Raw genomic sequence first — 25,904 nt, forward strand, 5'->3', positions numbered from 1 at the left:
CTCTCTCTCTCTCTCTCTCTCTCTCATACACATGTCACTATTGATTAACAAAAAAATTTTCCTGTTACTCAAAGAAATAAAAAACATTAAATTTATAGAGATGACTTGCATTGAGTATTGATGGCTTGCTTAATATGTAAATTTGGTTCATAATACTATGGCAAACTCTTTGGAACTCATGACTTTGATGTGGTACCAATATCTATTGTTTTATCAATTGCATTTGTCGCCACTCACTATGCATTGAAAATGCTTGCTCTTTTCTCTTGGATTATGGAGATACTTACATCAATATTCTATGGAGATACTTATGTGGTACCAATATCTATTGTTTTATCAATTGCATTTGTCGCCACTCACTATGCATTGAAAATACTTGCTCTTTTCTCTTGGATTATTGTTTTATCAATTGCATTTGTCGCCACTCACTATGCATTGAAAATGCTTGCTCTTTTCTCTTGGATTATGGAGATACTTACATCAATATTCTATGAAAGACATATAATATTCTATTTTTTCATATGAGAGACCTTTTAAGTCTTGTCACCTTGAAAATCTAGCCAATTGCATGGTAAGTTTCAAAAATTGATTCTGACATTGGCAAAGAGTACTTGGGTAATCACACATTCAACTATTAGAGAAACCATTGGAAGTTTACAGTCTTGAGATATATCTGCCTAATAAAATTGAGGAGTAACATTGGGTAGTCTCTAGAAACTATGGTTACTTTTCAAGAAACCTTGGCTTTCCATTCTCCAAGGTTCTTCCAAATCCTCCTGAATGTTTTTGGCCCATATCTTCTTCCCTGGCTTTTGTTGCTCATAAGGCTTGCCAAACATGATTCTAGGCTTCATTTAAAAGGACAACAAGCACCATATCTAATAGGTAGTAGGATGCATATGTAGGTAGTACTATGCAATTTGCATCTAAAATTTATGGTAGTAAACTAGTTTACGACTACTATTGAGGCTTTAATCTTTGCACTATCCTAACCATTCTCTTCATTATGGCTTAAGGAAGTATTCTCCGTGAAGCATAAAAGACTCCATTCAAGTTTGAGGCTTGAAGCTTCATAATAGAAGCTGAAGAGCATAGGATGGATAACAAAAGCCAATACTATGATCTTTTCATAGGGTGAGGACAGGGTGGACAACAACCAATACTTTGGTCTTTTTACTGATTTGGCTCAATAACTACTATCTACATCTTGTTCAAGTTCATTCAATGCCATTGTAACAAGTTATGAGGACTATAATCCACCTTGAATGCTTTATTCTTTCATTATTGAAGTTGACATCCATTGGACATCATTAAAGATATTTGATCACTTCCATATAATCTTCAAATATTGCTCTATACTCTTGAAGATAGTCTCTAACCCTATCTCTTGACATACAAAGCCTCCATCTTCCATCTTCTACCTGATTTATGCTCTCTTGAAACAAGGAAGTGTGCATTTATATGGGAATTTTGGAGCTCAATCACTTTAGAGATCATTCTTTCCATTGTACCTTGAAGATTCAACAAAGAGTTTTCCATGGCATCAAGTTTGGATGGGATTACTCTCTCTTGAACTTGATTGTAGTAGGGTACCATGAAATTCTTATAAAATCTTGGTTGACAATGGTTCTAATCATAGGGCTTTTAGTCTATTCCACTCTTGGGAAGGAGAAGCTCAAGCAACTCATTGTAGGTCAACATTGATGATTCATAATGGAATTTTTGGAATTTACACTCTCTTGAAATAGGGATAATAGAGATAATTTAGGAATTACATCAAATTTATGATTCTTCTTCATCAATAAAGCTTGTATCAAGGTTTTGGATGCTACATCAATAATCATTGAAGACCTTTAATGAAGGTTTCTGTAACAAACCGCCTTGACAACACAAAATGTACACAAATTTTTTTTAAAAGAAATCTCCCATGTAAATTTTCTTCATCTTATACATGAGAAAAATCATTGATCCTTGCATGAACTCCCCCCCCCCCCCCTTTTCTCCCACTAGCCAAAGGACTTAAGCCTTAAAAGTACCGAATCGATGGGGATAAGTTATCCATTGTGAACTCCTCCTTAGGCATATGTGCACATGTATACACGTGAATATGTGTATGCATATTTCATAAATAAAGATATAATTTACACTTGTGAACTCACTCTTGAGGCATAGTTGTCCATTTACTTAAAAACATGCGAACACGTGCAAAAAGAAATATAGTTTTTGCAAACATGGGCTAATTATTTTCAATAGTGTATGTGTGTTATTCCTTCTTATCATGAAAACTCCACCTTAGTCATTAACAAAACAGGTAAGAAATTATGCATGCTTGAAAAGGAAAAATGGGAAGAAAATAAAAATAATCTAATTAGTCTAATTCTAACTAAAAGCCAAAGAGTAGTCAACTAAAAGTGAGAAAGAGTTCAATTGTAAGTAGGAATTTACAAGAGAATGACACATGGTGAGAGAGAGATAAGCAATGATTAGTAAGAGTGTATATTTTTCATCCCATCTCTTGCCACATAAGTACTCATTCCCCTATTTTTCTAATTATCATATATATATATATTTAAAAGTCCTAATACTTTTTAACCTCCACAAGACACCTCATTTCTCATATCCTAATTTTTCATGAAAAATTAAAAAACAAGATTCTTTTTTATTGATTGAAAATTCCTAAGTTGCCACATCAGTACTCCCATTAGAGAATTTTAGTAGTAAAAAATGGGCCCTCTAAGAAAATACAACCTTGAACTTTCTCTCTCTAGAAAAATAGCACATTTTCTCATTTTTGCACCGAAAAGTATCCCCATTTGTTCTAAATGGTCAAGATACTGAATCAACTTCTTCTCTAAGGTGAAAGCAACATAATTAAATGCTCCAAATTCAAAACTTTTGAAAAGTGAGAGTTTCTTCTAAAGCCTTTCCTACTTTTGTCGCAATGGTGCAAAATCCACCACATGTAGGTGCAATGGCAAATACAAACTCACAGAATCCACAACACATAGGTGCAATGGTGGACACAAACATGCAGCAATCTCCTCTCAACACCAATGGCAAGTATCACCTCCACATAGATGTAGAGAATGTTTATGCCCCATTACAAAAAAGGAGGGGAGGAAATTACATATCAGAAACAGTGAAGACACAACTACGTGAGGGAGGAGCAAGGCATATGGACCTTTGGTGTGATGGTTCTCTTTATCCCAAAGATCCTCACACTATTAGCACCCCACTCTTTTCAAACCCGACTACTTTTCTTAGGAGATGGCAAGAATGGCCTTCTTGGCTATTGCAAAGCTATCTCTACAACACCTGCAATGGACAGTGCAATGATGCACATCAAGAGCAGAACCATCAATAACTTAAAGGTGGAATGCAACCTCCAAAAAGAAAATATCAAAGCCCAAAAATAGGATATAAAAAGGCTGAACAAGCAGCTACAAATTTTGAGACAGAAGCAAACATTGCTTGGCTCTTGACAAAGGAAACGAAAACTGAAGAACATAGAGGATTTGAAGGTGGGCTCTGGAGGTATGAAGAAACAAATAAGGGCTATCAAGTTAGGAATCTCTTGTCTTACTATTCTGTGCTATTTTGTTATTATGTCTCCTTGCTTTACATTGTCCCTCTTGTTTAGGGATGTGCTATAACCAAACAAGGAAAATTGTAACCCCAATGTCAACCTTGCAAAGTGACTTAAGCCACTTGTTAGTTGAAAGATTGCAGAAGAACTCATACAAGAGAAGAAGTTTAAGGTAGTGAAGAGGCAAGTTGTTGAGTGATTTGTGAGCTAGAACATGGTCTCTATGGAGGGTATATAGAGCGCCATGGATGATAACAGTATAAGTCGCAATGGCTATGGTTTCTTACAAAAAGAGGTTACAAGTTCATTTAAATCACAAGGTATTAAGCCAAAGCTCCTGCCCACAATTGCAACAATCTAGAGAATTTGAAAATATCTTAACTTAAAGTAGGAGGAGTATGTTGGAAAGCCCTATCACATCAATGGAGAGTTTCAGGCAAAACAGGGTCTGGTTGTCTATGACGAATACAACAATATCTTCATGGATTTGGAGATACTACAAGTTCGAATGGTTGAGTTTTACAACATTTCACATGGAGAGACAAATATCATATTGAACTTTACATTAAAGATGGATGAGTGTTAGATTCTAAAAGACATTAAGATGGAGAGGGTAGCCATTACATTGATGGATAGGGCAATGGCAAACATGCCAAGGGATGATCCCTATTACTTCAGTGTACAGTATAAAATGAAGTTATGGTGGCTTGGGACATTTTTGGTTGTGTAAGAGAATTATGAAGCATTGGAACAGGTCTTTCAGAAGACTCCACTACCAGATGTTATTAATGATCAAATGAAAAGACAGAAGACACAATTGGTTCCAAATAGGGACAACTTTCATGTCACTTGGCATCTTGCATTAGACTTGAAGACTCTAAAGTTGCTTATATAATTGTAAGAGAGGCCCAGTTACCCTTCCTTGCCTGTATTGCATGGAGGATGAAAAAACACTTGATCAAAAGTGGTAGAAGAAGGCGCCTAATCGTCACTAGTTGGACAAAGATTTCAAACCAATCTTTGATATACCTCTATCAAATGCACATTTATGTACAATGCATGCACTTTGTTGGGTGATTGAGAAGCTTGTCAACCTATACATTGGATTTGCTTGAAAGATCAAGAACCACATAGAATGAAAGAAGGGGATTGCCTCTCTTGAGATGTTATTGGCAAACATGAAGCTTCATGGAGGAGAGATACAAATTGTGCAGGATTTAAAAAAGTCAAACAATGAAATAGACATACTAAGAAAATTTTCTCTTGGAGGCATGAAGACAAGACTATTCTTCTCGAGACCCATCGACAACAAGCGACAAAAGCTTACTAAACGTGGAAAGTACTACAAAAGGACGCATGTAAGTAGGATTGAATTTGAGCAATGGAGAAGGCTGCACAACACAGTAAAGGATCATGAACCTCTTTCAAGTCATGCAAAGGCAGAAGTGTGGCGTGCTGTGGATATCATATTCCAGATGCTGGATAAGGAGACATGGACAAATATAGACAAGAAGACGTTTTAGACTACTCTAGATCTATTCAAGAAAGAGTTCCTAAAAGCATGGGAATACATCAATTTCACACACTACATGGTAAGACAAGTCTTTAGTTTCATACATGTTAGTATAACATTTTCCATGTCTACTAAACATTGTTCAGAGACTAACCATTTATCTGCAGCACATCATATACAATCATATGCCATATTTCATTGAAAAGTACGGAGATCCAAGTATTTGGAGCACACAAGGCATGAAAAAGTCCCATTACATGGCATGCAATGCGTATCATGGTGGTGGTATTAGGAAATCCAATAGTCTTTGTGAGCTATTCCAATGGTTTTACAGAAGGCTATTGCAAATAATATAGACAAAAGAGAAATTAAAATCATTAGCCATTGCATAAGTAGTATGAGATGCTAAGATAAAGAAAGAAAAGAATATCGAAGCATTTAGAAATTCAAATGCACTTGAAGGACTTGCAAAATGGAGGCAAGGTTGATACTATCACAATCGTTGTTGGGTTAGAATACAAGAGGAGACCTCTCAAATTGATGATACATTGTAAACTTGAAAACTATGATGACCCTAATGTATAATACATGATTTTGAATGATATTACATTTGATGTTCTAGAGTCAGCGTCTACTGCTTTTGTTATCAATGAGCTAATTCTCTCCCCCTCCCACTCCACCTCCCCCTCTGTTGACTCCTTTGGTGCTATGGAGGGGATCATGTCTATTGCTCCCTTTGGTCAATCTCATGCCGCATGCAGCCTCCATGTCATCCAATGCTCCTCCGCCTCTGCTTGGTCTACATCAAATTGTCACATAGCCTCTGCATGCCTTATAGCAATGGCACGATTTTCTTCTTGTTGTACAAGGTGCTCCAATTGCTGGCACTTGTTAACGTCTCGTAGCACTACCTCCTTGGCCCGTCGACTATCAATGCCAGCCACTATACCTTATTGAGTGACTAGGGTATACCGGGTGACAACCGACGAGTCACTATAACAGTGTAGTGGAACATCCTGAAAACAAAGAAACACACGCACCTTACCTATCAAGAATTTACCTGCATAAAAGTGAGGAATTCAAAGCGGTTCTCCATCCACAAGAGAATGCATCTGACTAGACGGGCACTACAACCCACTGTATTTGCATCACATCCGTCAGCCCCCCCCTCCAACACTAGATGCTCGTATATCATCACAATTTTTTTTGCACAACTACAAAGGCACCTTCATGTTACAACAAATGTGTTGAACTTGCATAGAATGAAATAATTGTAATAACTCCGTAGTAGAAATACCCATTCCGCATATGAATTCCCTCTTGGAAAGGGGTCATAAGGATAATCATAGGGATACTATTTTTTTCGAATTAGATAATGGCAAAAATATTTTTTTGATTTTCCCTTATCCCCCCCCCCAGCCGACTGTCGTGCTGGAGGGGGAGGGGAATAGAAGGAATGACTAAAGCTCCTCACAGGAGACAAATGGCCATGGCCGCTGCCACGCAGGGGAGGGAGGATCCCCTTACCTATATAAATTGGGGGGGTGCAAGCGGAATGAAGACAGAGGCATTGCCGTGAAGCCTTAAGGGGATGCCGTCGACTTTTCAGAGAGGGAGAGAGTGAGGCTCTGTGAGGGAGGGAAAGATTGAAGACGCCCTCACTACCAAGAAGCAGCTGCTCACGCTGCGCAGTCCTAGCAGCTACCGTTAGCCTGCCATTCAACACGTCACCACCGCCATCACATAGTCAAGGCCCCCCACGTGATATCCAGAAGCTTCTAAAGCTTCTAAGGGGGGGCTTTATAAGCCCCCTTTTCCCCCCCTTAAGAAAGCTTTATCTTAAAAGGGCCTTCACACGACCCTTAAGGCTTCCTCCCACCCCTTCAAAAAAAAAAGCTCCCTAAGGGCTCCCTTAGGCCCTTTCCCGCCCCCCCCCCCCCGCCCCCCAGATTTGCCATTAAAGGGCTTTCAAGTGGCCCTTAAGATTTTTTTTTTCCCCCCTGACTTTTGCCGTGAGGGACCCTCATATGGACCCTTAAGTTTTTGTTCTACCCTAGAAATAATTCCCTCCTAAGGGCTCCCTAAGGAACCTCTTATACCCTTTTGTTTTACCCCCGTACAAAAAGAAAAGAGGGTGTTAAGGGTCTTTTGATACCTTCATTCCCCATATAAAATCCCTCGTAAGGATTTCTACACCTTTTTATTCCCCTTTCTTTTAAAGGCCATTAAGCCTTTCCCATGGCTTTAATGGGCCTTATTCATGGAGGATTTTGAAACACCCCCTTCCCGATTTTGAACCCTTTCCGTGGTTTCTTCCCTCCTCCACAAGTATCCCTTCAAAGAGCTTCTACGAAAGGAAGAATAGAAGACTCATAAAGGACGGTGGTATTTCAAAAAGGGAGTTCGCAAAGCTGCATCCATGATGGAAAGGCTGCATTCGCGATGCCTCCTAAGAAAACCCAAGGCGCAGCCGCAGGAGGATCGTCTCCTAGCATCCACGTGGACATCTCACCACAAGTCCAGGTTTTTCTTCCAAATTTTATTTTACATCGTTATAATTCAATTGGGCGTAGATGATTTTTGGAAATAGGATGCATTTTTCGTCTTAATGCTTTAAAAAAATTAACTCATGATGGAGGAATTCAGTCATTAGTATTTCTAATAAAATGAACAAAATAAAGTGAGCAAAAGATTGATATGTGTTCCTATCAAGTAGTTTTTGTGCATTCAATGAACTGAACTTAGATTATTGTCCATATTTACAAAACAGAATTAAGATAATGCACTCCGTTTAAACATGGAAGTATATAATCATGTCACATTATTAGGCCATATCTTCTTCGCAATGAGTCATCATGGGAAGTGCTAAGAATCCATAGGAAAGTGCAAGGCATGAAATGATTCCTAAGTTGCATAAATTGACCAATTATTATTTTTCAACTGCAGAATTATTAGTAAAAGGTTGCTTGTTTAGCATGAATCTTGTTCGCAAGTTATAGGATGATTAATTGGTATTAGGTTATAACCTAACCTATGCTTGATCTTAAATCGATAAGTTAGGGTTAAAAATCAATTTACACGTAGACAATTACTCATGTGTTTATGGAAATGATAGCGTAATTATCTTCGATAATTAAACAAATTGACATAAACTTAAATACCTAAACCCGTGGAGTACTCATTTCAGAAAGAGTTAATTAAATTCCAAAGAACTCACTAGGATTTAATACATGACCTAGTCGCACGTATTGCTAAAACTGAAACTCCTATACCCGAAATACTTGCCCACATTCACTAAATGTAGGGACAGCGCAACATACTTGAGAAGTGATCTAAGAATCTTTCGCTAAAAAGATGGAACTTGGAACCCTAGGACTGACAATTTCAGCCTAATGTAATCAAAAACAGATTGTTTCGTGACTCCATTTGATGGGTAGAATAGTCCCATAGTTCGATGTGACACTTGTGTAACAAGTGTAGAGTTGTATGATCTTGTGATTGGATCACAAGGGAATGGCCAATCCTCAAAATGAGGTTGGCAGATTCTTATGCAAGTTATCTTGCAAGAGGATGAATAATCGTCCTAATATAGTATCTTTCTGGGGTAAAGATAATTGCTTGGAGCAAAGGACAAACCAATAAATTGGAATAACATATGAACTTAAAGTATTAACCAAATCGTGTTAATGGGGTACGACTCTAACCTAGGATATAGGGGATCTTGCCAAGTCGCATGTCATCCCGGATCGAGTGCTGGATGCATTCGAAAAGAGAGATTCACTCCTTAGCAGTTGGCCAACAATAAACGACCAATGGAAATGTTTGTGCTTGTTACAGATTTAAGAGCACTGTTTTGCTTTGTTTGATCAATGAATTAAAGGATAAATGGATATCTAATACTTCAGGTTGAAGGCCTGAAGGGAGAGGCAGCTTCAGTTACCCCCGACTGCCTGCCTGACCCTAACCAAGGGGGTTGTTAACAGCGCTGGGAAGGTGGACCGAACCCGCCGTGAGAGGTCTCTCCATTAAGCGCTACTTGGAGCAGGAGGACGCTTGGGTGCCAGGGGGCTCTGGCCATAAATCCCTCGCCTTTCAGGCCCTACACAAGAGGTTAATGTGACTCGGGATTGGATCTCAAGGCCGTCATACTAGTCTACAGGTGGAATCTTGGATTAGTGATCCATGTGGATTGCTGGAAGCCTTCGAGCGGACTGTGGATAAGCCTATGAGCTGGACTTTATGTATTTCAAAGATAAATATGATAACCTGTTAAAAAGGAACTTGTTTAACATTGCTTTTTCTATGTCAAGTGATATGATTACGTGAAGGAATCAGTGCCTAACAGGTTGATTAAGGAAGTTGATTGATACATGTCCAACTAAATGTGTTAGATAATTAAACAACTAAAACAACTTGAGGAAAGTGCGGTGGATGGGCCATAGGTCCGTCCTACGGATGGGTGGTCCCGGTTGGTCGAGAACTTTTCTTAAATCACGATGGACAGCCAGAAGATCATCAAAGAACAGGAACAACAAAAGCGTTGACCTAGAGTTATAATTAATCCTGATTTACGCTATTTTAGGGGAACGGAATGGGACTATGCCTTATGACAGAGAGGTTGATTTTGCATCCCTCTCGTTTCCCATTCTCCTTGAACCAAGTGCAGCGTGAATTCACTTCAGACCTGGCGTTTCTACGTAAAGTAGTTCGCTTGGGTTCGACGCTAGTTGCCGTCAGGAAATGACCAATAAGCAAAACCCTAATTCACGTCGGTACTAAGTGGGAACGGCCGGAATACTTCCGCTACATGGCAGACATGGAAAGCCCTAGATCGCAAACCCCGTAACATTCCATGGGAGTGCCGGGCAGAGCTTTCTAGACATTCTTTCCAATGGACTGCCAAGACGTGTCCTGAAGATACGAGTGGACACGCTACAATAACTAAATATAGTGTTGAGGTTACTCACTGTCTAAGTCAACCATGGAATCCACTGGATCTCCCTGAATTTGCTAAAAATATTGTATTTGTCTTGACCGAATACAACAACAAGATCCAATGCTCACTAAGTTAACAAGGAAAAACAATTCTTGGTAGCATGCTTACTTAAGGCCTCTTAAAGATATTCTTTAATAGTCACAACATACCTTTGATGATAGGCCATACAGATGATTTTAGCATCATCTAGCCTGACAAGCCTGAACCAATCAAGGTGTCGGATGAACACCTATGCATCATCACGCAATGTAATGGAGAACAGAGGGCCAATAACAAAAATTTATATTTGATGTTCCTCTACTAGAGACACCAAATTGAACCTATACATAATAACAATTGGGCAAGTAAGACTCAAGAATTTGATCAAATACTTATTAAATAGAAGACAATTGAATAGAATACTTATAGCATTGCCACATGCACTACCGTGTTCGTGGTCATCTGGCTTTCAAAATGCCACATGCACTACACGTCGTGCAAGTCCATCGATAAAACCTCTCTAGCCCCAGGAATGGTAAAGCCATAATTTATAGAAGAAGAAGAAGAAGTGGAGGTTAGCATATTCTCGTAATCTTGGAGGCTGGTCTCCACCTCTGCCCTGAGCATGCTAATGATGCACTTGTTATTAATATCTTGGCGCTCTTCAGAGGGGCCGGCTCCTAAGTCTTGTGGCTGGGTCATGGGCTCCGTCTCGGCCATGGGCTTGGGCCTGGGTCTCCAATTGTGGCTCGGGCTTTGGCTCAGCCATGGGCTAGCTCCTGAGGCTAGGACTCCTAGGGATGGGGCTACTTTTGCAAAACTTCCTCAACAAAAATATGCAATTCATGCCCTCTCTGTGACCTTGTATTGAGAGGGTGGGATGCTTGATATGGTTCTACGTTATGGCACCCTGGATGGACAAGAGGGATTGCAAGGATGTCATGCATGTGAGGGTCATGGATGGGAGGAAGCAATTGATCATATCTATAGCAGAGCCTCCTGTTAGTGTCAAAGTCTCTTGCCATGATAGTAACCTTGTGTGCATGTGCAGCAAGCGTGTAGGAATCCTCCATGAATTCAATCAAGTAATCTTCACAGATCTCTTAGAGGGGAAAGAGGGCAGAGGCCGTCCACTGCATCCCTATTCTATGACACTTGCAGATCTCTCTGACAACCCTCTGGAAAGGGAGCCTCAGGATTGCAGGCTGCATGTGGCATGAAATGTGCCTAAGCTCGTCAATAACTCCCCCGTGTGCATTGTATCTTTATCTCTTGGATTGAACCTGTAACGTAGCATTACCTTGGTCTGACACAAGGCTTTGTTGTGGTTGGCCTTTTCGTCATGGCATCTGCAAGCATATGATAGTAAGTCCTTGGGCATTGTATCAAACCATGATGGCCCAAGAAGAGGAGGTCATCACGGGGCGAGGGGGGCACAGTCAACGGATTAAGGAGCCTCTCTCGCACCATGATGGCCCAGGAAGGGAGGTCATCACGGGGCGAGGGGGGCACGGTCGATGGATTGAGGGGCCTCCCTCGCACTGTGATGACCCAATAGGGGAGGTCATCATGGGGCGAGGGGGGCACGATCGATGGATTGAGGGGCCTCTCTCGCACTGTGATGGCCCAAGAATGGAGGTCATCACGGGACGAGGTGGTGCGGTTGATTTGAGGGGCCTCCTCACACCGTGATGGTCGAGGAATGGAGTTCATCACAATGCGAGGGGGATGAGGTTGATGGATTGAGGGGCCTCTCTTGCACTGTGATGACCTAAGAAGAGAGGAAGCGAGATAGAGAGTAATGGAACCCTACTGCAAAAAAGACAACCAGGCTTGGAAGATGGTCCTTGGGCCTCACTCGTGCCGTTCTAGCCCATTGGCCTTCAACACGCCCAACGCGATTAGCATGGGTCAAACGATGCGATAGAGGCCCCCTAGGAAGGTCCTTGGACCTCACTTGCGTCATTCTGGCCCATTGGCCCGAAGCTCCTTTTTTTCTATTTTTTTGATTTTTTTTTCATTGGTTCCTATTTTCTTGATTCTTTTACTAATATTTGGTTCCTATTTTCTTGAGCCCCTTTTTTAGGAGTTGTGATTAGGTGATGACCCGAAGTTCCCTAGTCAATGTCGTTCTTCTTCTGGATGATGAGATTACCTAGGAGCTTCCAGAGGACAAGCTTTTTGAAAATTTTTACAAAGCAAGTGTTGTGCTTAGAGCACACGAGCTCTCTTGTATGTTCATGGTAGATTTTCCATTAGAGCATGTGCTAGCATTCGATGCCTTTGAGGACTATGAACGTGAGTTCAAAAGTCTGACCACGGCGAGTGTTGTTGTGTTGGATGGAGTGACTTATGTCCATCTAGGGCTTTGGTCATCAGATAGAGCAAGTGCAAAAAAGCTTAGAGGAGATTTGGAGAAGATCCCCTGGTGTGGCATAGTGTGTCTGGACAGTTGTCCCCCCTGCATTTGAAGAAATGTCAACTTGTTCAGTACAAGTATCGGTTTTTGTGTTTTTTGCACCTTCTGCTTTGAGATGACGCAGAAGCACATGCTTCGTACACCTCTGAGGGTGCTCAGCAGTGGCAAAAGATGAGGATTATAATGAAGAGATATCCACCAACTTAGAGGAAGAGCGAGCCTTGGCAAGTAGCGACCCTGTGGTGCTGGGATTCAATGTGGATGCCCCAGAGAAGGGTAAAGAGATGGAGGACGAGCCTCAAGGCCTTCCTTTATCATGCTTGTCGAGCTTCAAGATGGGCCTAGGAAATGAAGGGTTTATTATTTTAGTGGACATTCTGCAGCAACTAAATATGTGTGAGGACTGCTGTCTTGCGGCATTAGCTGAATTTAGCGATGCTAATATTGGTTTCATTGCAGATGAAGAAGATAAATATTTCTTGGCCAACTCAAAAGTCAAGGAGGGGGATTACATGATAGGAAAACAACTACTCACACAGTTTTTTGAGGAGGCTAAGTCACAAGAGAGCCAATTTCCCCCCGAGATAGAGACTACTCTAGCTGCAAAGCATTTGGGAGTGATGGACATGGGCAGGATCCAAGAGAGAGAAGCAATGCTAGAGATTGGGGGGACAATCCTGTTATGGTCAAGAAGAATGCTAGAAAACAATGGGAATCATCTGGTCTTTTCCTCTTAGTGTTAAGTGGTTGCTATTGCTATGGCATTTTTCAATTTTGATATGTTTGATTTCTAGCTTCGCTAAGATGAGTTCATTAAAAGAGCTGAAGGAAGCAGGTTGGTAGATAGTGCAACCTCATCTTCCTCCAATTTAAAAGAGACTAGAAAGGATTTCGGTTTGGCCCACTATGTGGGACACTTCAATCATAAAAAGGTAACAACTCATATGTACACATGTACATATATAAAACTGAGAGACAAATATCTATGTATGTAACGTGCCCATGTATTGGCTGTCCAAGCATGTTTTTAGTAGTCCATCGAGAGACAAATCTAAGCGACGACACCCGGCACTCCCATGGAATGTCATGTGGTTTGTTGCCTAGGGTTTCTCGAGTCTGCCTCGCAACAGAATGTTTGCGGCCAAACCCACTAGGATCAACCTGGAACTTGAGTCCCTAGCGGTCAAGGTCTCCTGATAGCATTCTAGCGTCGGGTTTTGGACATCCTACTTTACACACAGATACCCAACCGAAGCAAACCCATGCCCACTTGGTTCAAAGAGAATGGGAAACGAGAGGGATGTGGCACTCCACCTCAATACCCATAGGGCATAGTCCCATTCTGCTCCCCTAAAATGGCATGAATCGGGGTTCTAACCTAATGATTTCTAAGTATCGGTCGTCAGTAAAACCTTGTGAGAAGCCTCCCAGTTCTCTGGGACTACCCTAACGTAGGACAGATCCGTTGGGTGTTCTGCCCTCCCACTTCCCTCACTTGGCGTACTTTAGTTGTCTAATTAGTCCTATCACTCTTAAGTGTGACATGTAAAAATAGCTTCCTTAATTAAACCTTTTTAGGGGACAGGGTTTGTTCACGTAATCTTATGGCATTGACACGAAAACAAATTTGAGCAGTTTCCTTGGAAGTACTTAATATTAACAAATTATCAAAATTACAATTCTTGTTCAAAAGGGACAATATTCGCAATCCATAAGGAGACACATTAATTCCATCAAGTTTCCGCACTGCACTAGTAACAAGGGCCCCTCAAAAATCTATTGTGAGTCATGCTGATCGTTTGAGTAGGGCCCAGAGGTAGGGAATTTATAGGTAGAGCCCCCTGGCATCCAAGCATCCTCCTACGTTCAAAGCAATCCGTGGAGAGACCTCTTGTGGCAGGTTTGGTCCATGTTCCCATCACGGCTATTTAAAACCCCCTTGGCTAGGGTTGGCGACCAACTAGGGGTGGTTTGGCATGCCCTCCAAAGGGTTCCACCTGATTCACTATACTTATTTATGAGTTTGGGGTTGCACAATCTTTAAATTTAGAAATAATGTTTCTAAATTTACAAGCACAAACCAAGGTGCAGGTGAGAGCTTGAGACATCTGCTAAGGTGGGGTCCCTCTCTTGACCCAAGTGTTATCAGTCATGCCTTAGCGGTAATTTCCAATATCCTTCGAAGGGTAGGGAATCTCTTCATTCCGTCCCCCTATGAAGTAACCCCAGATTGGCTTAGTTTCTTCGAAACCCTAAATAAGTTGAGTTGAACCCTATTATTGTGTGTATAGGGTTCATTTATATTGAACAGCTCTTGAACAAATTTTTGTATTTCATAAGTGTGGTTGATAGTAATCTTCAAGATGAATCCCTAGTAGCATAACTAGACTGATCATGATGCCACATAATTTAGAGGTGTAGCTTTCCTAGAGAAAACCATGCTACAAACCAGGTTTTTGCTTTTGGGAATTCATTTTGATGCACTTATGCCAAACACAAATAGAGACTTGTATATATATATATATACACACACACATATATATATGTTTTTTCCTAGGGTGGAGGACGTGAAGTTATCATTCCTAAGGAAAAAAATGAACACTCCCTCTGAAAGTTTATAGCAGTCGAATACCCATTTTTGTCTTGCAATGGTCCAGATATATCGAAACATTATGGTAGCAATTTAGGAATTTCATGTACTTGGTTCAAACCGTCACTCCTACCTTTCCAATTTCACAAGCTCTCTATCTCTCTTTCTCTCTTCTCTTACCCTCCTTTTTCTTCTGTTCTTCTTCTTCTCTCTCTCCCCCATTCTTCTTATTATTCTCTTCTTCTCTACTCCCTCTCTTCCTCTCCTTCTTATTCCCCTCTTCTCCTCTACTCACTCTCTCCCTCTTCTTCTTATTTCTCTCCTCTTCTCTACCCATTCTCTCCCTCTCCTTATTCTTCTCTACTCACTCTCTCCCTCTACTTCTTATTCCTCTCTTCTTCCCTATTTGAGCAGCAGCAGGTCGTGCCCCCCACCTACCCTTTCCATCCCTTGGTGGTTTTTTTTATAGGTAATTGGGGGGAGGGGGGGAGAGGAGTTTGTAATGGAGGCTCTCCCTCATGCCACCTCCTTCGCCATGTGGTAGCAGTAGTCCCCCACCTCCTGTCACCTCTTCACCACTCAGAAACAACCCCTTGCCCTTCCACGTCTGTCAACATGATAGCTCCCCCTCCCCTCACGCTGTCCGCCAGTTGGCGGCGTAACCAGAGGGGTTAATTCTTTTTTTTTCCCAAAAAAATTCATTTAGGGGAAAGGGGATTCCTATAGCGGGACTATTACATTCTTGCCCCCCTTAAAGGGATCAAGATGTCCACATCTCGAAAGGAATTGGGGGTATTGTCGGTTGAGAGTACTCTCATCAATCAATGTGGCATCTTCTTCTGGAAAGTCCTTCCACTGAATGAGGTACTCCTTAAGGCTTCTACTCCTCAATCTCTTTTCTCGAATGTCGAGGATTCTAGATGGCTAGAGCTCAAGGACTCCTTGGCTTGGCATTACAACTTGTTGATCATCGAGTATATGGCTAGGATTTGGTACATATTTCTTTAGCAGGCTAACATGAAATACATTGTAAATCTTTACGATCTCAAGGAGTTGGAGTTTGTAGGCATTGGGCCCAAGACATTTGAGGATCCTATAGGATCCGCAATACCTTGGACTCAAGTTTTTAAATTCCCCCAATGACAGGGAACTCCTCTTGGGCTGTACATGAATAAAAACTATGTCTCCCTCATTGAAGAGTTGCTCTTGTCTATTTAGATCTGCATAGGCTTTCTACCTATCCTTGGCGGCTCTAATGTCTTGTTTGATGGTCTTAACCTACTCATCCATTTCCTCAAGCATTTCCTTAGAAGCTTCTACTCTTAAGTAGGATCTGAGAAGTTGAATGGGGTACAGCAATCATGCCCATATAATGCTTGAAAAGGTGTCATTTGGATGCTTTGCTGGTAGGAAGCATTAGCGAACTCTACTAATGGTAGATATTGAATCCATCTCTTGGGTTTGTGACAGCAATAAGTTCTAAGGATGTCTTCAATGATTTGATTGAACCTCTCTGTTTGGCCTCAGTTTAAGGGTGATAGGCTGTGCTGAAATAGAGTTGAGTCCCAATGGCCCCAAATATCCCTCTCCATAAGTGAGACATGAAGAGGGAGTTGCGGTCACTAATGATCCTTCTGGGCAACCCATGGAGCCTGAATATCTCCTTGATGAACAGTCTGGCAATATCTGAAGCTTTATAATTTGTCTTGACTAGAATGAGGTGTGCAACCTTGGTGAGCATATCTACTATAACCATAATTGAGTTGTAGCCTGTTTGCATTGAGGGTAACCCAACAACAAAATCCATGCTGATAAATTCCCACTTCATTTGGGGGATGTCAAGAGGTTGCAGCTTCCCAGGCATCTTGACATGCTCTGCCTTAGTGCGCTGGCAAGGCAAACATTCCATGATGTATTTAAGCACGTCTCCCTTAAGCCTTCCCCAATGGTAGCTTTTTCTGACCATATTGAGGGTTTTGATATAGCTGGGATGGCTTGAATAGGGGGAGTCATGTGCTTCCCAAAGTATTCTCTATTTGAGTTTCTTGTTGGAGGGTATGCATAATCTTGTCCTAAAATAGACAAGTCCCTCATTGATGAAGAATTCTTGATATTTGACCTTACGTTTCAGGTTTTGGTCCTTCCCCAAAATTTCCTCTATCATCACCAGATATTCCGAATCATGGCTACCTTCCTCCTTGGCTAGTTCAAGAATTGGGTTGCTAGGCATTGACACCATAGTTGCCAAAGATTCGGCCATTGAGGGTTCCTCCATGATAAGAGAATTGAGGAATGCCTTGCGACTTAGAGCATCTGCGACCACATTCTCCTTGCCAGGTCGATACTTGATCTCAAAATCATACTCTTGTAGAACTTCAATCCAACGACATTGCCTCATGTTGAGGTCAGTCTGGGTGAAGATCCATTTAAGGCTCTTATGGTTTGTGATCAAAGAAAACTTGTTACCAAGCAAGTAATGTCGCCAAAGTTTGAGGGTGTGAATCTAGTAGTTCCAGATCATGGGCGGCATAATTCCTCTCGTGAGATTTTAGCTTTCATGAGGAATAAGCTACGAGATGACCTTCTTGCATTAGTACACATCCCAGTGCAAGTGTGCTAGCATCTGTGACAACATCAAATTCCTTGCTTAAGTAGGGGAGCTTCAGAATTGGTGTTGTCACTAGGCTATGCTTGAGTTGATCAAAACTTGCTTGTTCAGAGGGCGTCCACATTATGGCAACTTGTTTTTTTAGCATATTAGTGAGGGGTGCTGCAATTAAAGCATAATCCTCAATGAAGATCCCGTACTAACCTGTTAATCCAAGAAAGCTATGCACTTCTTTAATAGTAGTTGGTGGAGACCATTCTTGGACATCTTTAACCTTGGTAGGGTCTACACAGATCCCTTCATTAGACACAATAAATCTGAGATATTCAATTTGCATTTTTAAGAAGGCACACTTTTTCTTCTTAGCATAGAGCTTGTGAGTCCTCATGGTCTCAAGGATGATGTGAACTTGGGACTCATGATCTGCCTCCTTCTTGGAATAAACCAAGGTGTCATCAAAGAAGAAAAGTATGAAATCATCAAGGTATGGTCTAAAAATGTCCTGCATTAGCCTATTAAAGGTGATAGGGGCATTAATCAAACCAAAAGACATTAATGTGAATTTGAAATGACCATATTTGGTATTGAATGCCCTCTTTGGAATATCCTCATCCTTGATGCGAATTTGATAATACCCTAACCTTAAATCAATTTTGGAGAAGATTTTTGCTCCCTACAGTCGATCGAGTAACTCATCTATCCTTGGAATGGGGTATTTATTTTTTATGGTTACTTGGTTCAGGCCTCTATAATCAATGCAAAGACAAAGTGTACCATCCTTCTTCTTTTGGAACAAGATTGGAGCTCGCCAAGGAGAATTGCTAGGGCGTATGTACCCTTGATCTAGTAGTTGTTCAAGTTGTTCCTTTAACTCAATGGCTTCAGGAATGGACATCTTGTAGGGCCTTTTCACAAGTGGAGTAGCTCTTGGGAGTAGTTTAATCTCATGATCCACTTCCCTAGGTGGTGGTAATTTAGTCAATTCCTCTGGGAACACATCCACATATTCTTTTAGCCATGATGGTTCTTCATTAGTGTCTTCCACCTGATCGGGTTTGTTTAGCTTGATCAAGTAGACATGTAACCCCTTCCTTATTCCTTGAACTATTCATGTTGCCTTATCTAGTTGGATCTTTGGTTTACCTGCTTCACCTTGTGTTGTAAGTACCTCACCCTTAAGATTCCGAAAGGAGATTTGGCCCTTTCCACAATGTATGTGAGCATCATTATGGGTTAGCCAATCCATCCCGAGTAGACATTCATGGATACTTAGATTCATACTCTGAACCAACAGTTGTGGGCTCGTTTTTGAGTAGGAACTCCACCTTAGTAGTTTGTGTAGTGCAAGTGACTTCTCGCCCATTTGCTAGTTCGATAAGCAAAGTGGGTGCAGCTATAGTGGCTATCCCTAACCTTCTTGCACTCTTCGGTGAGATGAAAGAATGAGTGCTCCCACAATCAATCAGGGTTTTGAAATCCTTACCCTAGTAGTTTGATGGTGTTTGAATCACCGAGAATTGGGGGTTTGGCCCCTTCTTATGGAGGGTGGCATGAACGGTTGCCCTCTCGATCTCGGCTTCCATGCACATATCTTCTTCTTCATTTAATCCTTTAGTGGTAATATTGGAAGTTTTTTCCCTTCCAAATGTTGCACGACCATGGCCATGGGTAGCCCTGACTTGACCTCCAAATTTCCCCTGACGGCGGTCCATGCCAAGTTTGGGACATTCCCTTTTGAAATGCCCAAGTTCATTGCAGTGAAAAAAACACAGGCTTTGTTCATTTCTTTGAGTGAGGACAAAGTCATTGATTGCATTTGCTCTTAGCTTCTTCCGTTGACCTTGACCATGTCCTTGGGCCCTTTTAATTTGAGCTCTCGACATCCCTAGATTTTAGTCTCTGTAAGCCCAAGGTCTAGAATTGGGCTAGACTTCTTGGGCAATAGGTCTTGCTCTTATCAATGCATCTTGCAAGTTTGAGGGATGCATTGATTCCAACCGAGTGCAGATTCAGTCCATCACAAAACTTCGAGACCTGTTGGGGGATACTCATTGTCGGAGTGTATTTTAGCAAAGAAAGAAATTTCAATTAGTATGCTTCCAAAGACAAGTCCAACCACCTCAACTTAAAAAACTCATTCATTTTCTCAGTTCTATACGCGCAGGTGGCATATACCTCCCCTGCATTTCTTTCTTTAGTTTTTCCCAAGTTATTGTGCTTTCATTGACTGCTGTAAGAAGTTGGAAATAGTTAAAATGTTGATAATATGCCATGTCACACTGACATTGGTATATAAGGAGATAAGTTGTAAATTTCCACATCTTTTTGACATATCAATACAATTACAATCTTTCTCTCCCTTCTTGCTCCAAGCTTCCATGGCTTCTTCATCTTTCCTGTCTTTCTCTCTCCAATTCTAGTCTTTCTCTCTCCTCGTCACTCTATTTCTCTCTCTTCCTACAGTCTTTCTCTCTCCTCTGCAGTCTTTCTCTCTCCTCTTTCTCTCTCCCTAGTTCTCTCTCTGACAAGTGGTATCAGAGCTTCAGTCTTTGATCCATTATTTTCTTCCATTTTCACTCCTATTTTCCTATTTCAAAACCACTTTCAGACAAAAATGGTACAAGACAGTGACTAGTGGAGTGCTGCAGGACAACTACAGTTAGCAGTGACTACATCTGGAGATATCCAAGGTCAGATATGGCGGATAAAGGCTTAAATGGTTGGACGTCACCAAATTTTATGCAAAATTGAAAGTACACAAGTACGGGAGCAGTAGGGGAGTTTCCAAAGCATCTCTGGACCACAAGGACTGCATGCAGAAGCATTAATGGCAGATTTCTTGGGAGTTTACACCTCTGGACCACAAGGACTGCATGCAGGAGCATTAATGGCAGCTTTCATGAAGACCACACAGACCATGGCAGCCTTTCTTGGAGTCTTAAATGGAACTTGGACCAAAAATGAAGGCAGACAGACAAAGATGGCAGCTCGTTTCCAAATCCCAAGCAAAATTTAGAGGTAAATTTTAAAGGAGGAGTCACAAAGTTGGTGAAGGCTTGGGTTTCAATTAAGGAGAAGATCTTGTTGATTTGGAAGCATGGAGCTCGATCGTGAGAGAGGGTGCATTTCTTGTCTTCCCATGTTTTAGCTTTTTGTAATTAGCACCTCCATCATAGCTGGCAGCTTCTGGATCGTGACTCGAGCTCATTCGGCACGCTTTAGATTTATGAGGGGCAACCCTAGTCGTACTACACTGGTTTTTGTCCCAGTAACGTACTTCCAGCCAGATTTATTCTTCACCGGCGGACATCCATCTCTCTAGTTTTTTTTTCCAAGATCTCTTTTCTGCTGAGAGCCTCCTCTTTAACAGCTGCCAATTTCTTATCCATACACTCCAAAAGTCCGAGGCAACAATCTTTTCTTCTGTTGAGTCAGGACCTAGCACCATACGAGCATGCTTCTTCAGCCTTCTTCACGTGATCCATTGAGAGAGCTCCAGAGATACAAATTTCGTTTTCATGAGCTCCTATGACACTCGTAATGTGCTGGAATTCGCCATGTTCTTCTGGAGAAATATCTAAGAGAGTCCACAGTTCGACCAAAGAAGCCCGTAAATCTTGAAGCTGCCGCAGACGCTGCTTTTGCTCCTTAAGTAGAAGTTGCAAGGCCGAGTTCAGTCCAGAAAGAGTCTCGTCTCGCTGATGCTTTTCGATTCACAAGGAGAAGGATCGCCTAGGGTGGGATGCACTTCAGCAACGATCTTCTGAAGTTTGTTCTGTCTTCCATTCAGGGTGAGAGGGATCGCCTAGGGTGGGATGCACTTCAGCAACGATCTTCTGAAGTTTGTTCTGTCTTCCATTCAGGGTGAGAGGGAGTTCCAGAACGAGCTCTCTATTTGCCGGCACCTTGACTCTAGGTATGGGCACCTTGACTCTAGGTATGTGGTGAAGCTCTTAGGGTATTCCTCCCATGGTGAGAAGGTAGATTGCTCGTCTATGACTGCATGTGCAGAACAGAAGTTTGCAAGAAGTGCTGCATCTAGAATGCGACCCTCTTGTCATCCATGGAGATATTAAACCAACTAATGTGCTATTAGATCAGAAATTTTCCCTATCTCGTTTAGGATTCCATTCTCTGAAATCTTCCATCCTGTAGGATTCAGGATTCCATCCTAATTTGGTCCTGTGAAATCTTCATTCCTATAGGATTCAGAATTTCATCTTGATTCCATCATCTGAAATCTTCCTTCCCTCAATGAGATTCGCAAGGAGTCTCACAAATTGGCACTCTCTACAGTTCGAGCCAGCACTGGTTCACCACACGTCTCCTTGCTAAAGAGGGAAATTGTGAAGCCTCTAACACAGCAGCTCGCAGTGATGAGGTGATCAAATCAGAAGCGCTTCTGTCTCGAATGGTGAAGGTAAGGGAAGGACAGATGATGAAGCCTAAGCAATGATCTGAATAGGAACTTCTCTCACTTCAGCAACGATCTTCTCGAAATCCATGGCAAGAATGTTATAGAGATTTTGGATCGAGTTGGTGCAATTTGATAATCTTTGAAGCCTAGCAGCCTTCTCCTTAACCAAGGATGAAATCACCTGGTTCAATGCTGGTGTACGTGTTGGTGTGGGCCTTGGCTTGGGCATGTGTGTAGGTCTTGGCGTTGGTGTTGGATTGATGATGAGGGCTTACCAGTCAACTACAAGGACTTTTAGAAGGCGATTTCTATAGCCATGGATGTGTTGTGCTTTTTCTGGGGAGTCCAATTGCAACAACGATTGTTTATATTGAGTTTGCTCAATAACCCAACTTAAAAGGATGTGACAGTCTGCTTCAGGTCTTGGCATCCAGCTTGCCATGTTGTTGGCCTGGGCTTTATTTTGTGAGGCCTGGAGGATTGGTTTTAGCTTTTCCAGTTATACATTCTCATCTTTCTGACATTTGAAGTAAGACCATTTACAGCCAAATTCCAATGATGGCTTGTATTCTTTTCAAGTGCACCAAATATCAATGGTAAAATGACCTTTCTATTTTGTTCTACCGAGTTCACAATGTGGTCATTGTTCCACAAAAACAAGGCACGCTCTGCCACCTGGAAATGCGAGCTGTTGAGATAGTGTGCGATCTGTCTGAACAAGGGTATCATGCAGCGCTGGAATTCAGCAGGCTGAGTTGCTTTTAGAATCTCTTCCAGCTCTCCTAAAAACAAGACCTCCTTTTGGCTATTCGTTACTGGCCAATACTCCAACAAACCTCTTAACACAGTATCCGCAAGCTTAAAATCCTTCTCCACAAATTATGTAATACAGTAGGAAAGTTGCTGGTGGTACATAGCAACACACTTTGGCTTGTGAAGAGGGATCAAAGCTCTGACTAAAAACAACTTGTGCTCCTCTTTAAGGGGTAGAGCAAAACCATTGCCCATCAGTCAAGCGTCCATTGTCCAGCTCTGAATCTGAGTACAGCTTCAGCCACTGCATCAACCGCCTGATCTTGCCAACCACACGCTAATGCAGACGTTCAGCCAAACCTATCAGGACCAACAATTTCGGTTAGCATGCCAACATGAAAGGATGCAAAAGCTTAAAGGAACTGTTCGTATGTCCAAACTACTGGAGGGGTGAAATTCTTTTTCCAAGATTGATTATGGCGAACCTTATAGCATTCCAAAGCTTGTTGCACCATTGCTGATAGCTGAAAAGGAAATCAAGATCAGGAGGAACTCTACCAGAGCGATACAAGCATAGTAATCAGCCTCATAGAGCCCAAAAGACTTGAGTCACTTCTTTCTTGACTTGCAATTTCTGAAAATGCTTGTTCCATCATGTCATGGAGCTTGACATCTAAAGGCCCTTGTTCATTGATACTTGACAACAAAAATTTCTGAAGCTGGCTCACAGAATCCTCTAACTTGCTTTCCGGAAAGTTAATCCAGCTTTCACAGTTATGGAGATGAGAATGTATGACCCTTGAGATAGTTGGGAAGCACAGAGAACTATGTGCTGAGGGCCAAAACGGAGCAGTCCAAACAGGGACAGATTTGAAAAAGTTGCTACAGAAATTAGTAGCATCATTCTAACAACAAAGAAACAACTGGAAGTGATACTAGATATCATAAGCTTCGAGTGGAGCCATCAAACGTCTCATTTGGACTCATATTTCTCGAGTTAGAGCCTATTTGGTACCGACAGTTCACTAGCAGTTTACTGTGGACAGTTCTGGAAATTCTTAAACAGAGAGGGGTATTGCTACTCCTAAATTCAAACCAGGATTTCTACTTGATACTAGACATCCTAACCTTCGAGTCAAGCTATCATACACCTTATTTGGACTTCTATTTTTCAAGGAACAACATATTTCTTCAACTTGACTACAATGGCAGCTGAGAACAATAGTTCCAGCTCTAGTGAACAACGTTGGCTTCAAATACATGCTAAAATGGACAAATTTGGACAAGATTGGTTTCAAACACAGGCTAAAATGGACAAATTTGTACAAGATCAGCTTCAAATACAAGCTAATATTGACAAACTTGTAGCTTCGAATGAACAGTGTATTGCTCTTATAAAGGCATATATGGAAAAAATAGCAAGACCTGAACCAAATGCTTATGCTCATGGCCAGCATCAATATGCTGATGGTACACTTGGATCAAATGTTTATGCTTATGGACAACATGTATATGCTGAAGAGTATCATTCCATTGAACCTTGGCAGCAGAATGGTTATTATGGTCAACATGCTTATGCTTATGAGCATCCATCTCTTCAGCAACATAGTTCTTATGGATGTAACAGAAATGGTTATGCTTATCAGTACACTTCTAGCTTTGATCAACAGCAAGCAAGTGATTATGACCAATACAGTGGGATCAATGATCAAAGGCAATATGCTTATGTATATGAGCAGCAAACATCAGTAGAAGCAAATGTATATGCTCAACCAAACTGTTCCTCTGATGTGCAGCAGGGCTATTATCACCATATGCAGTATGAACAGCATGAGCAATATGGTTATGAGTATGGACAACCATCTGTTGTACATGATGAGCATGGACAGCTATCTGTTGTACATGATGAGCATGGACAGCCATCTGTTGTACATGTTGAGCATGGACAGCCATCTGTTATGCATGAGCAGCAAGATGACTATGAGCAGCATGTCAAAAATATCATAGAGCTGACTAATGGTGATGAACAGGTGTGTAAATTGCTATCTAAAGCTAAACGTGTTAGACACCTTACTAGTGATACAATACGGGAACTGCATGCTGCGGGCTTATGCTATCGTTGTGCGAAGCCACTATCTTGTAATCACCAAGCCACATGTAGGGCAAAGTCTGCCAAAATAATCTTGCTATTTGAATATTATGATGTAAATGATGGAGAACATCTTGTTGAAGACCATTCTGGTATGAGTCCACAACAAGAAGTTCAACAACAAGAAGTTCAGTTCAAGAAGGAAGATTATGGACAGCATGTGGACTTGGAAGATCATCATGCAATGGAGACTTTGTTAGTGAGTACTATCATGATGATCGTGTTTCCAGCAGTATTTGATTTCGATCTTATGAAAGTTGATCCTATGCATGGCAAAGATACAACTTTTCCTTTTGATCCGGGAGGCTACAGGCTGATTTTGACCTCCTGTATAGATTAGTACTACTATTGAGTATTAGGTAATCTTTTCTTTTATCCCTTGTAATGCTGTACAGAGTAGTACTCTGTTCTATCCATCTCCTTTTTAGCTTGTTTCTAGGTTTGTTTTTGAGGACAAAAACTTTTGGGACGGGATGGATTGTAAGAAGTTGGAAATAGTTAAAATGTTGATAATATGCCATGTCACACTGACATTGGTATATAAGGAGATAAGTTGTAAATTTCCACATCTTTTTGACATATCAATACAATTACAATCTTTCTCTCCCTTCTTGCTCCAAGCTTCCATGGCTTCTTCATCTTTCCTGTCTTTCTCTCTCCAATTCTAGTCTTTCTCTCTCCTCGTCACTCTATTTCTCTCTCTTCCTACAGTCTTTCTCTCTCCTCTGCAGTCTTTCTCTCTCCTCTTTCTCTCTCCCTAGTTCTCTCTCTGACAACTGCTTGTTCTTTACACAATTGCTTTCACCACAGTCTAGCCTCGCCGGTGAGCTTGAGCTGAGCAATCATGGCTCAGTTCACATGTGTTATTCCTACTACACTAAAATAGTCTTCCAT

At 41.4% G+C, this 25,904-nt stretch overlaps 1 pseudogene; it reads right to left on the bottom strand.

Annotated features, from left to right (window-relative positions):
* Positions 1-22,594: 22,594 nt before the first annotated feature.
* Positions 22,595-23,116, bottom strand: LOC148015835 (serine/threonine protein phosphatase 2A 59 kDa regulatory subunit B' gamma isoform-like; annotated as a pseudogene).
* Between the last annotated feature and the right edge of the window lie 2,788 nt (positions 23,117-25,904).

This window comes from Lygodium microphyllum, chromosome 23 (genome assembly GCF_053477565.2).
Source record: "Lygodium microphyllum isolate KBCC chromosome 23, Lygodium_microphyllum_v1.1.10, whole genome shotgun sequence".
NCBI classification, from domain to species: domain Eukaryota; kingdom Viridiplantae; phylum Streptophyta; class Polypodiopsida; order Schizaeales; family Lygodiaceae; genus Lygodium; species Lygodium microphyllum.